The 12359-nt window shown below is 42.2% G+C and overlaps 1 protein-coding gene across 2 annotated transcripts in view; it reads left to right on the top strand.

Annotated features, from left to right (window-relative positions):
- The first annotated feature begins 2147 nt into the window (after window positions 1–2147).
- DDR2 (discoidin domain receptor tyrosine kinase 2) overlaps window positions 2148–12359 on the top strand; it is a 163774-nt gene continuing 153562 nt past the window's right edge. The window contains exons 1-2 of one of the 2 annotated variants that reach the window (XM_033196487.1): window positions 2148–2505; window positions 3963–4081. The gene's annotated coding sequence lies outside the window, so the exon portion shown is untranslated. The remainder of the gene's footprint in view (window positions 2506–3962; window positions 4082–12359) is intronic. The other variant, XM_033196485.1, reaches the window with a different exon arrangement.

The following is a 12359-nucleotide window of genomic DNA, read 5'->3' as shown; positions in this document are numbered from 1 at the left end:
GAGGCTTCAGTCTAATGAATCCTCCTCATGCTTTAAATATCCCTCAAATATTTTAGTAAAATATCACTTTCAGCTTTTCCTTGCTCTTTTCTTTGTAGAACCTTCTTCCTAGAGTTCGAGATTAGACCCCAGATTTGACTCAGAATAGCCTGAGTGATGGAGATGGTGTTTTGAGTGATTGATAGACATGATATTTTCCTTTGAGCTACTCCTTACTATTGACATAGCTCAGTCGTTCTTGGGACTTTTATCCCTTGGTCCTATGTTCAGTGACTTCTTCCCCAGAAGTGTCCTGGTCTATATACAAATAGACTCTTGACTGCCTAGTCTGCCTCAGACAAACCCTGGTGTATCTGGGTTTTGCAGTCTACATCACTGGCTCAGTCCTGGCTCAATTAAGACTATAACTTGAGTCCTAATTACACCTACACAGAAAAAAACAGTCTCACCTATGGAGTAGAACCACCTTAAAATGAAAAAGGAAAACACATACCTATATCTACAGGCCCTGTCCTTTATCAGGCTCTGTCTGGTTTTATGAAGTTGTTACTGTTTTCCACATTTGACCTATAGTATCACCAAATCTGTGAAATCACAGATTGTATTTTTGGTACATTCTTTATAGTAATGCCAAAGAGGTGAACTACTATAGGCATAGACATTTGAGGAGGATTTCTAGTTGTCTCTGGCAAGCACCCAGTAAAGTGCCTGATAAGAGACCAACACATATTTATTGAGTCGAGCTGCATGTCCTGGCCTGAGTCACCCTCAGACCTGACTTCAGATGCTGTAAGTTATTTGAAGAGTCTTCTTAATAAGTTGATATCTGCAGTGTCTTTTCTCTTCATAAAATAACCCTAGTTCTATTTTTTCTCTAAGGTCTTGCTTGCTACCTTTAATCATTTCCATGGCTGCCCTCTGAACCAATCCCATGTTCTCTGTGTCCTTTTCTGTAACAGCTGTGAGGCACAGATATTAACAGCTGCTGCTTTCTGACCCTCAGACTGGTGCTGAGCTTATGAGACTCTTAGGGACTTAACACTGACTCAACACCGGCTCTCAGTTTCATGGCCACCCTCATTGTTTGTGTGTGTGTGTGCCTTTCCGTTCCCCTTGTGAAATATCTCCTGCCCCTAACTTACTATGGGAATATTCCTCCATGATCTCTTTCCATCCTCCCTTTCCTGTTTGCTCACTTCTTTTCTTGCTCATCTTGAGACCATGCAATCCCAGATTAACTACAAACAGAGAAGAGCTGGTGATAGCTCCAGAGCCCAGAGAAAGGAGGTCTCTTTACGAGAGGGCTGGCTCTCAAAGGTAAGCTCGCTCTTCTTAACCTGCCTTTTGCCATCTACCGCCCTCCTTGGATCTCCTGCTCCTGGGTCCCTGCTTGCCCTGCATTCTCCATACTCACAGAGAATCAGGACCTCCAGAACAGCCCAGCATGGGCTTGGTCAGGAATGATCCAGGCTCTGAAGGGTTAAGGCTGGAGCCTGGATGGATGGAGAGGGTTATTAGTTATCGTTTGGAGAGTGGAGTGAAGGCTCCTCCCCTGTTGCCTACCCGCCCCTTTCACATGATCTCTGACCATGGCTGTGGAAGCAGGCAGAAGATAAAGGAGGGAAAAAAAAAGTTCACAAAATAATTTAGAAAGTCCTTATAAATGCTTGTGTTTTCATTTAGCAGCATGAATCCAGGACAGCAACAGACCCTCAGAGGCAGCAGCCAACTGGGAATTGAGTGGAAAAAAATAGGAATCCTGGATTCTGGTACTTTCCAGTTTTTTTTTTTTTTTTGGTGGGGGAAGCAGTGGTGGCAAGCGATTAAATCAAGTCTTTCAGGGGAGAGCTCAGCTCTAGGCTTTCATGGTCAAAATACTAAAGGTCAGCTCCACGTGTGTGTCCCAACTGTCCCAGAAACTTCAACTCGAAGAAACCCCAAACTTTAAGTTGTGCTTATAGCTTCAGCTCAAGTAAGAAAAATGAGGTGTGGGGTAGGTGGCGGGGGGGATCACAGGATGGGGATCAAGTCTTAAATGGAGGGGAAGGAAGAGGAGATGGATATGAGTGGGAATAAGGCAGAAGGGAGCTGTGTCTTTAAGTCTGTCCTATGGTTATACATGTTTTTTCTTCTATGAATGGGTTTTGCTGTAAATTATAGCTTTGCCCATAGTCCCTTGGGTCAAAAGAAATAGCCTCCAAACAGAAAACAGCTCTGATTGGTGACTTTCCTTCTTCCCTCCCCAACCCCCTTCCTAATTGAAACCAAATGTGCAATATATTGGATGCTGGGATCCCTGGCGCTTTCCCAGGAATCCTCAGAATGTGAGGTTTCTCTCAAAGGCATCTTGCATCAGCCTGTGGATGTATGCCTACCACCAGGCTCCTTCACCAGCAAAGTGGAAAAAGAAGCGTTTCACAACAAATTCTTCTTTCTGGGTTGGGGAAACGCAGTGGATTATAGCTCTGTTTTCTTCTTTCCAAAACTGTGCACCCCTGGATGAAAGTAAGTTATGTGGGTCTTTTTTCTTTATTATTTTTTCTTGTTTGAAAATGAAAGCTCCGCATATACTTCTTTTGGTGTTTCAGGAAAAGTTTTAAAAAGGAAACAGAAGGGCGTTTTTCAGTCAGACAAGGAAGGGAATGGAATGAGACACCACAGACTTGAGAAATCAGATCCCATGTTTTTGGGGGTCTGGATTTATGCTATGAAGGGAAGAATAAAGATCACTAATAACCAAAGAAGGCCGAAGCAAAATAAATGAATCCATAGCAGCTGCAGGATACAATAAACAGCGTTAGCAGAGCTGAAATTGTTGGCAGGCAAGACAGCCCGATTGCAGAGTTAGTTTCAGGATGAAGAAGGCAGAGGAAGAGAGCTAAGTTTTTAGACATTTAGTAGTGGTGTTAGAAGGTCCTAAGTTTTGGAGATAATGTAGACCAAGCACTTTTTGTTTTTCAGGGGAGTTGCTGATTTACTTGTGGAAGGGTAACTTTGGATGAGGGGTGGCTTCCCCCTGAGATTTGGGGTGGCTAGGGGAAGGTTGGGTGCATGGAGGATTTTTCAGTTGTGACGATGAAATACAGCTTCCCAGACTCATCTCCTCACTGGCTCTTGGTGTCTTTTCCTTTGTTATGAAATGACTTGGGGCTGTTTTCATTTGGGACCTCTGAGTCCTGGCCTAGGTTCAAAAGTCCCATCCAAAGGGAAAGAGAACTGTTTCCAGTGGCTGAAACTCTCACACCAGCCATTTGAGGCAAGAGTTCGTCCTGTTCAAGCCAGTAGGGGATTCAGCACCATTTTGCCGGTCGTTGGCTTCCTACAACCCAGAGTTGAGAGTCCTGAAAAGGGCCTTGGGCCTCTCATCTGACCCCCTCACTCCACAGATGTAAAAAATGATAGGAAGGGGACCGACCCGTTGGAGTCCCACAGTACATCTGTAGCGGAGCTGAAAATGAAATTGAGATTCTCTCCACTGCTAGTCCGGTGTTCTTTCCGCTCCATACCTCTGCTTTCATTTCCTTTTTAAGGCTTATTCTGCCTGAGACAATAGAGGCAGTATGATGAGCAAGTCACCACGAGGACATTAATTATCAGTAATAGAGAGGATGCCAATGGCAGCTCATCAGCTAATTATGTCTATGGTTATATTTGTGTGTGTGTGTGTGTGTAAAATAAAAAGAAGCTAACTTCTTAGTATTTTCTATGCACCAGACTCAAAATAATACATAATTCATGCTCAGAGCTTTTCATACATAATTTGATTGAGTTCTCACAGCTGTGTAAGGCATTATTTCTATCTTACATGTAAGGACATTAATGCTTAGAGAAGTGAAATGAGTTGCTCAAGGAAATGTAGCTAATACATTTGAAAGTCATGTATATCCGACTCTAAAATCTATGCTTGGAATCACTATTCAGTGATACTCTCCTCATCTCCCTTGCATTTGGTTACTTTTGAGGTCAAATTCCATATTTCACCGGGTGCTCAGGAGGTGACGTTGTCAAGCTACGGAGCAGTATGGATTCTCTCTCGGAGGCCACTCCTGCACTTGGCTGAACATTTATCGGGATATCAGATGTGAGTTGATTTCTGGGTCTTTGGTATATACTTACCTTCGTTATGCAAACAGTCTGGGACTTAGAGTCAGAAGATTCAAGATAAGTTCTGGCTGTACTTGTTACTACTTAGCAAAGTTGCTTTGCCTTTCCGCACCTTGACTTCTATATTTATTATACGGGAACAATGGCAGTACCTTTCAGTGTTACTGCTTTAAGAGGTATTGGATGTGCATGCATGCTGAAGGCTATCAAGGGCTTACCGGTATCAGCTCTTGTGATTAGGATCAGTAAACACCAGAACATCTTGTGAGGCAGACCCTGTGGTGCTGGGTCTGGCAGTCGGTGCTGACGCTGGTGGGAGGGTAGATGGATTTGGATGTGTGTGAAACTCTGAAATAGGTGGCCTCAGCCTTAGTGCCCATCTCCTTTGAATGGAAGCAGGCCCTCCTCCCTCCCAGGGGAATACTCCTGAGGGCTCTGTCTTAACTTCTCTTCTGCTGGCCTGGTTTGCTGTGATTCCTCACCCAAAGCAGCACAGGCTGAAGGACACTGTGCTTGGTGAAGCATCCCCTGTCTCTGAAAAGGAAGGGTTTAGTCAGGACCAGTCTCCTGATTGCTCCTCATATGAGACTCACATTTGAGGAGCTTTGTATCCAGCTGAGGGCAGATCCTTGACCCAGGACCTTCTTGTCACTGGCAGGCACATCTCCCTTCATCTTTTCTCTGGCATTCCCTATTCTGTGCCTGCAGTCAGAAGGGAGGCTACTGCTCCTGGGGTGGGGGTGGAGAGCCAGCCTGCAGTGGGGAGGCCCCAGCCTCCGTTTCAGGGTAAGATCCATTTGCTTTAGAAACCTTAAATGTAAGGGAAGTGGGGAAGGTGTTTCCAGAATGCCTTTCACTTAGATTCCTCAACACTCTCCATGTCCAAGCACAGAACCTTATCACCTGCTTATTCTCCCCTAGCCACTCTGTGAACTCCCTCTTTTCTTCCCATCCTGTATAATCGCTCCCCAGTCTTGAAGTCATATGAATTCTTGATCACACACAGTGAATTTACTTCAAACCTTTCCATGTATTTTCATTTTTAATAGACACATGAAAAAATTAGAGTGGCCACCCTCCATACATTCGTGTCACACCATTTTCAATTCGCATGAGTTCTCAGATATCCTTCCTAAGCTCCTTTAAAAGATCTGCTTTCAGGCACTTCACATCACCCTCACCTCAAACACACAATCCAGACACATGTCTCGCAGGCATCCAGAAAGCAAACACATGTCTAAAAGCGGACCTCCACAGACATGCTAACATTCTTGTGCCAGCTCACATAAGTGGTGACCTGTCCGCAACACAGACACACTGGACTCTTTATACCTCTTGCCCCGTTTGAAGCTGTGCAACATATGAATTGATCAACTCTGTCCCAACAATGACTACTCAGTCCAGAAATATGTCCAGCATCCCCAGGCATCCCAGAGCTTCTCTGAATGCAGCAACCATCCATAGTGAGGACTGCTCACCAGGAAATTAGAAACCCCGGGTAGACCTTAAAAGATTTTCAGACCAATCAAATCAGAATATCTGAGGTTGGAGATTGGGAATCAGTACTTTGAACTGCTCCCCAGGTGATTCTGATGTGAAACAGAGTTAAGTACTTCTGAAGATAAATCTCTAACTGTGCTGTCTTTGGCAATTCAATTTTATTCCATTTGATTTAATTCTATTCATCAAAGATTTATTAACACTGTGCTAATAACACAGTTTAGTAAAGGAGCTGAGACGTCCAGATACCTGTCAAGGATGTTTATTGGAGCATCAATCACCTAGTGGCTAAAGTGATGGTGTCTGTAAACTTTTTCTCTTTTAATTATATTTGTATACATTTAAATATGTTATTATTAATCTGCATTATTCACATATGATTTGGCTAAAAATAATTCTCTTATTTTCTAATTGTTTTGCATAGAAATACTTGATGTTTCCTAATGCTATAAACCCCAGCATTTGGCAAATTATGTACTTATTACTAGCTGGAATCTTACTTTGGCTTTGAAATGCTGAACAAGGTCAGTTTTGAGCCAGCCCAAGAGTCGCTAAGGCCTAGAAGGGCAATGCAAAGGTAGAGGAGTTCTAAACATGGGTTCGGACTTACTACCGAGCTCCTGAGTTTAGCTGGGCTTCTCTTGGAAATTGGATATTGTCTGTAATGGATCCACTCATTAACTCATCTGTGACTTGTATTTTGTGCCTAAAGGAACCCCACAAAAATCTGTGAGGGGCGCTTTGGATCTATAGCTCCGAGGTTAGTGCTGGCTGGTGCTCTGTAGTATGAGAAAGAGGGAGAGGGCATGTGATAAATAGAACTTCAGATGCGTCATGTAGTGAAAAGAACAGGTAGTGCGGCTCTGGTCCCACCCCCATCATTTTCTAGGGTTTCGATCTCAGAGGAGTTTTTTAAACTTCACTGGTCCTCAGTTTCCTCATGAATTTTATCCTCTTCATTTGAGTTTAGATAAGGTAATGTATAGGAAACTGGAAAGCACTGTACCTGTGAGGATAGTAGGTGTGGATGCCCTTTGGGACATATTTCATAGGTAGCTAAACCCGCAAAGTTTGCTGTAATGCAAGATAATCCTTAGGGCCTTAATGGCTTAGGTTGCCAAAATAAATTGAGATGGGAGATGGATTAAAAATGAGGGCAAATAATCTAGCATTTTTGCATTTTTTCCTTTTAAAATTTGAATGCTCTTATGAATCCAAAAAACATGAAACAATACAAATCTCAGTGAACTCTCATGTCTAAGATAGTTTTCACTGATTTTATTTTTCTCTTAAATAGTGGTGATTTAAAAAAAATCACAGGTATATTTTTTATCTATTAAAAATGTCATAGCATCCTGGTAAACTCTGTCATAATTTTGTTTTTGCTGTATTGATTTATTTACTCCTCAGTAAATAGTTATTGCATGCCTATTCTCTGTTGGACACTGTTCTATATTTTGTGATGAACAAAACCCACGAAGTTATGAGCATTTATAAGCATTCATTGCTTTAGGTTCTAGGGAGTATAATATGAATTTGGCTGTACAAAACTTGATTTAGAAAATTGGTATCCACGCTGGATTAATAAAATTTAGCTTTTAAAGTTTGCTGAACTATAATTTAAAAATAATACAGAAATAGTTATTAGATGGTGATTGTCAGTGGAGCCAGGTGTTATGCCATAAATAGGACCCCAAATTTTATATTTTTTATAATTTTTAAAAAGTATAGAGCAACTTTAGCTTCATAGAAAAACTGAGAACAAAATGCAGAGTTCTCATGAATTCCTTCTACCCTTTGCACAATTTCCCTACTACTACAACCTTGTGTTAGTATTATGTTTTATTTGCTATTAATTACTCAATATGTATTTATTAAACATAACAAAATAATAAATTTATTATTTATGCCCTATTTGTTATTATGAAAATAATAAGTCATATTGCTGCCTCTCAAGCTGTTTATAATATTATGTAGCTATAGTTTGAGGTTTCGCATTTATTAGAAAAAAATTTTTCTGTGCACTTAGTGCATGCCTTATTCAGTGCTAGGGCTTAACACAATATCTGGACATAGTAGACATTTAATAAAACATCTGCTGAATATATAAACAAGTGAAGTGAAGGATCCAGAAGTAAAAGACATAATTCTTGTCCTTAGGAACTTAGAAACAACAGACACATACAGCAGTGACTAGAGAAAATTTCAGAAACACATATGATTAAATCTCTGATAAAGGAGACACTGGTATAGGCAAATGAGGCATAAAGCCATTACCAAGAGTCCCATCCTCTTTTTCCTTGTTTTTGGGACTGTATTTTTTTTTTTTTTTTGAGATGGAGTCTCACTCTGTCGCCCAGGCTGGAGTGCAATGGTGCGATCTTGGCTCACCACAACCTCTGCCTCCTGGGTTCAAGTGATTCTCCTGCCTCAGCCTCCCGAGTAGCTGGGATTACAGGTGCCCGCCACCACGCCCAGCAAATGTTTGTATTTTTAGTCGAGACTGGGTTTCACCATGTTGGCCAGGCTGGTCTTGAACTCCTGACCTCAGGTGATGCACCTGCCTCGGCCTCCCATAGTGTTGGGATTACAGGCGGGAGCCACTGTGCTCGGCCTGGGACTGTACTTCTTATCACCATTGTCTTTGTTGCCATGGTCTTCATTATTATCATAATTATGGCTATCGTTCTATGTCTAAATCCAAGCATTAAAGAACAAACTCCCATATCCCCACGGTAAGGTTGGAGAAGTGGGTGCAAGTGCATCTATGTGTGTTTTTGGCAATTTTAAAGTACAGTCACACCAATATATGCCACTTCCATTTCTTGCTGGAAGTAAAATGAGTGAGTACTTGGGCTTTGTAAAAGAAAATCGCACTTCAGAAGTCCTCGTGGGAGCCATACCAAAATGCCTTGCAGTACTGTAACTTCTCAGAGGCATGTAAAAGTTAGAGGATTGGTGAAGTATTCAAAGGCTACTGGCACTTGTCCTTCAGGATGAACCCTCTTGAGATGCAGGGGAACAAATCGACCTCAGTAAGAGAGTAGTGGGAGCTAAATTCACTCAAGAATAGCAATCTGTTCCTCAGACAGATGCAGTTGTAATTTTAGAATGTGTACATAACAGAGAGTTTAAAATGGACATAATAATGCTAAAATAATATCAATGAAAATTAAAAATAAGTTCTAATCCCAACCAAAATTCTAGCAAGTTATTTTGTGGATATCAACAAACTGATTCTTTTTTTTTTTTTTCTTTTTCTATTTTTGAGATGGAGTCTTGCTCTGTCACCCAGAGTGGAGTGCGGTGGCGCAATCTCTGCTCACTGCAACCTCCACCTCCCGGGTTCAAGTGATTATCCTGTCTCAGCCTCTTGAGTTGCTGGGATTACAGACGTGCACCACCATGACTGGCCTCAACAAACTGATCCTAAAATTTATATAGAGAGGTTAAAAGATCAGATTAGCCACTGCAATACTAAATGAGAACAAAGTCAAAGGACTGATAGTACTTGACTTCAAGACTTACTGTAAAGCTCTGGTAATCAATGCTGATTTGCTTTAATGTGACCACCAGAGCAAATGCCAGAGAAAAGGCAAGTAGGCAAGGTAAAAAGAAACTTTATTAGCTAGCCAATGTGAAGAAGGAAAGGGGCGAAGTTCACCGGTCTCTGGTGGCGGAGGCCTAGGAAGTCGCTCCGGCATTCCAGTGCGTAGTTCCTACCTCCCGCCTATGAGGAGGGGCCGAGGAAGTTCGCCCCGTGCGCCTGCCGGGGGCGGCTTTTATGTCTTGGGCCTCAGGGTGGGAGGGCAGTGGGCAGGACATAGGCAGGTGGGGGGCCAGGCGGTAGGCGCCGCCAAGTAGGTTTCGGTTTCCCGGTGGGACGTCAGGTGGCGCCTGCTCAGTCGGCCTATGTCTCCTCCCAGGCGTGGGAAAGTTGGTGATGAAGAACCCGGAGGCCGGGCGCCGTGGCTCAAGCCTGTAATCCCAGCACTTTGGGAGGCCGAGGCGGGCAGATCACAAGGTCAGGAGATCGTGACCATCCTGGCTAACACGGTGAAACCCCGTCTCTACTAAAAAATACAAAAAACTAGCTGGGCGAGGTGGCGGGCGCCTGTAGTCCCAGCTACTCGGGAGGCTGAGGCAGGAGAATGGCGTGAACCCAGGAGGCGGAGCTTGCAGTGAGCTGAGATCTGGCCAGTGCACTCCAGCTTGGGTGACAGAGCGAGACTCTGTCTCAAAAAAAAAAAAAAAAGAACCCGGAAATGCGCCATCTTCGTCCCTTTGTTCTTTTGTTCCCCTCCTCCCTCCGTCCAGACAAATACATTGTGGTGTTGGTGAAAAAATAAACAAATAGATCAACAAAACAGAATAGAGAGCCCAAAGAGACCCATATAATGTAGCCAACTGTTCTTTGACAAAGAAGCAGAGGCAATCTGATGGAGAAAAGGTAGTATTTTCAACAAATGGTGCTGGAACAACTGGACATCCACATGCAAAGATAATGAATCTTAGGTACAAACCTTACATCCTTCACAAAAGCAACTCAAAGTGGATCATAGACCAAAATGTAAATGCAAAACAATGAAACTCATAGAAAATAACATAGGAAAAAATCTCAGTAATCTTGGGTATTGTGATGACTTTTAGATACAGCACCAAAGGCACTATCTGTGAAAGAAATCACTGATTAGCTGGACTTCATTAAAACTGTAAACTTCCGCTTTATGAAAGACAATGTCAAGAGAATGACAATACAAACCATCGGTTGAGAGAAAATACAGATGGTCCTGATTTAAAATGGTTCAACTTATGATTTTTCAACTTTATGACAGTGCAAAAGCGATACTCATTCAGTAGAAATAGTACTCCGAATTTTGAATTTCACTGGACAAAACTATGGAAACAGTAAAAACTATTCAAGGTTGCCAGGGATTAGGAGTGAGGGAGGGATAAATGGAACAGAGAAGATTTTTAGTGTAGTGAAACTGTTCTGTGGTTACTACAGTGGGGGATGTATGTCATTATACCTTTGTCAAAACCCATAGAATGTATAAACTGTACAACACTGAGAGTGAACCCTAATGCAAACAATGTACTTTGGGTAAAAATGATTTTTTTTTTTTTTATTTGAGATGGAGTCTTGCTCTGTCACCCAGGCTGGAGTGCAGTGGCATGATTTTGGCTCACTGCAACCTCTGCCTCCCGGGTTCAAGCGATTCTCCTGCCTCAGCCTCCTGAGTAGCTGGGACTACAGGTGCGTGCCATCACGCCCAGCTAATTTTTGTATTTTTAGTAGAGACGGGGTTTCACCATGTTGGTCAGGCTGATTTCGAACTCCTGATCTCGTGATCTGCCCCTCTCGGCCTCCCAAAGTGCTGGGATTACAGGTGTGAGCCACTGCGCCTGGCCGAAAATGATGTGTTGATATCACACACGATTAGGTTTATTGATAGGCTTATTGATTGTAATAAATGTGCCAATGTCGTGAGGGATGTCAATAGTGAGGGAGGTTTTATAGCAGAGGACAAGGGTGTATATGGGAACAATCTGTGCTTTCTACTTAATTTTGCTGGGAACCTAGAACTGCTGTAAAAGAATTAGAGTTTAATTTAAAAAATCTGCCCAGTCTCCAAATTCTAGCACTTTGATTCCATCTTGGCTACTTCTTTCTTATTTGAAGGCAGTCATCGTAATATAGTTATAATCATGAGCATCTGTATTTTAAAAGATTGATTTTGTTTTTCAGATAAGTACCCTAAACTTAAATGATATTATTTTATTTGTTAAAGCTACCTGAGGCAGAAATGTTTCAAATTCTTGAGAAAGACTAATTCAATAGGTTAATAGCAGATATATAGGTATTTTTGTGTCATACCCTTCAAATTATAATAACTATCACTTAAAGAATAGTCATTTGTTTTGTTTGTTTGTTTGTTTTTACAGACAGTATCTCACTCTGTTGCCCAGGCTGGAGTGCAGGGTGCAATCATGGCTCACTACAGCCTGTACCTCCTGGGCTCAAGTGATCCTTCCACCTCAGCCCCTCAACTAACTGGGACTATATGTGCGTGCTACCACAGCTGCCTAACTGTTTTGTGTTTTTGTAGAGATGTGATTTCACTATGTTGCTCAGGCTGGTCTCAAACTCCTGGGCTCAAGCGATCCTCCCACCTTTGCTTCTCAAAATGCTAGGATTACAAACATGAGCCACTGGACCCACCTTCATTGTGTTGTTTTAACTACAACTTGGTATGGTAGAAAGAGTGATGGGCCAAGGGTTAATAGGGTGAGATTCTAATTTTAACTTTGCCACCTATGAGGAGTGGGACTTTGTGCAACAATGTTTTAAATCTTTCAGCGTTTAAATTTTTCTCATCTGTAAAGGACAATATACAATTTCTACATTTTCTGGTTCAATTATGCTAATCGCTGTCCTGTCAGCACCCACACCCCCATATTCACTTTCACAGATAAGACTTGAGTCACTATGATCTCCACCCTAGTTGTCATCCTGTCCCCATACTCTCTGAATATGCTCCTCTCTCCTCTCATTTTAGCCAAATACCACTATTCTTGAAGGCCAGCTTAAGTTTCAGATCCTCCATCCGTCCCGGATCTTACTTCTTGGAATCCCTCGTTCTTTTGGTCAGTATCACTTAGTTTAGCAAAGACTATGTCTTAGGTGATCGTTCTAACTCACCTTATAACATTAACCCGTAAGTGATTACTTACCAAACTCTCACTGTATATTA

Source organism: Trachypithecus francoisi, unplaced genomic scaffold (assembly GCF_009764315.1).
Source record: "Trachypithecus francoisi isolate TF-2019V2 unplaced genomic scaffold, Tfra_2.0 Lachesis_group5, whole genome shotgun sequence".
Classification (NCBI taxonomy): Eukaryota; Metazoa; Chordata; class Mammalia; order Primates; family Cercopithecidae; genus Trachypithecus; species Trachypithecus francoisi.
The sequence above is the reverse complement of the archived record's forward strand: the minus strand, read 5'-3'. Positions and strand labels throughout refer to the sequence as shown.